The sequence below is a fragment of the Myotis davidii genome, unplaced genomic scaffold (genome assembly GCF_000327345.1).
Source record: "Myotis davidii unplaced genomic scaffold, ASM32734v1 scaffold499, whole genome shotgun sequence".
Taxonomy (NCBI): domain Eukaryota; kingdom Metazoa; phylum Chordata; class Mammalia; order Chiroptera; family Vespertilionidae; genus Myotis; species Myotis davidii.
In genome coordinates, this window is record NW_006290677.1 from 33,920 (window position 1) to 35,325 (window position 1,406).

Below are 1,406 nucleotides of genomic sequence, written 5' to 3' on the forward strand. Positions count from 1 at the left end.
ACCTGGACCCAGAGGGAACCTGCAGCTCCCCGCCTGGGACAGCCCCCGCCGCTCAGGACCACAATACCAGCCCTGACCAGGACGGTGCCAGCGCAAACCCACCTGGGGCTGCCCTCCACAACGCCGCCCCCAAGGCCACCAACGCAGAAGCTGCCTGCACCTACCCACCTGGGGCAGCCTGGGCTGAGGCCCATGACACCTTCTCCTCCAGCGCCTCGAAAGCCTTTGCGAAGGTTCGGCTCTTCTTCAAATATGACCCTGAGAAGAAGGCGGAACTCCGCGACTGTATGGAGAGATTCACTGGCCTGTCCATGGGTCCCTATTTGCAGGTCTCGAGGGAATTATCCTGTGTGAACTCACAAATAAGCTGTAGCTCGGCTCAGTCTCCAGGATCAACCACTCCCATGCAAAGCAGGCACCCGCTAGAAAACCTCTCCACCTTCAACAAGAACATAGTCAGCCACCTTGAACCCCGGGGAGCGGTTCCAGCCCAATGACCTGCTTGAGAGCCACATGAGGCAGGGGCAGGTGTCTCCCCTGGCTCAGTCTCTGGCCAAGACCAAGGGGCTGCGTGTGGCATGGACATCGGCACCAACTACATGGAAAAGCAGGAGCGGAACGTGGATGATGCCACCTTGAGGGTGGGCCAGCACATCATGGGGCTCCAGAGGGGCACCAGTAAGTGTGCCAGCCCTTCAGGCATGATGCCATGTGGCATGAAAGACACATCCAAGGATCAAGGCTGCAATGGAGGTATATGCCCTTGACTGGAATTGAACCCAAGACCCTTCAGTCCTTGGACTGATGCTCTATCCACTGAACCAAATATGCCAGCACTAGAAGCTTCTTAAGTGATTGGGGTTTTTTGCATTAATTCTTTCCTAATATCAGCACTTAAACATTTAATACAATAGATTCAGATAATGCCCAGGAGAACGGCAGTTCTTCCCCTTGTTTTATACATTACAATGAAAGTGTTAGGGGCAGAAATAGAATGTTGGGGACCAGCTATATTTATAAGCTATATTCATAAGAAATATTAATCATGCTCTATTAACCTCGATTGCCTTGTTCTGATTAGACAAAGGATACCTGGCTGGGAGTTGTATGCCCCCAGGACCTTGGAGTCAACCTTGGAATAGGGTCCATTCTCATTCAAGAACTGCCTATTATCAGGGAAATATTAACAACCTTGTTGCCCAAACAATGGAGTTCTTCCCAGCCCAGTTTTACCTCTTTAAATTTGGATGCCTTTTGTAGGGTGAGGGCAGACTAGAAGAGGTCAATAGGGAAAAGGGGAACATATACAATACTTTCAACAATAAAGATTTTTTAAAAATAAATTTGGATGCCTTTTATTTTTTCTTCTTGTCTGATTGCTGTGGCTTGGAAAAGAATGGTGAAAG

At 49.7% G+C, this 1,406-nt stretch overlaps 1 pseudogene; it reads left to right on the forward strand.

Annotated features, from left to right (window-relative positions):
• LOC102755653 overlaps positions 1–767 on the forward strand; it is a 10,252-nt pseudogene extending 9,485 nt beyond the window's left edge.
• The last annotated feature ends 639 nt before the right edge of the window (positions 768–1,406 follow it).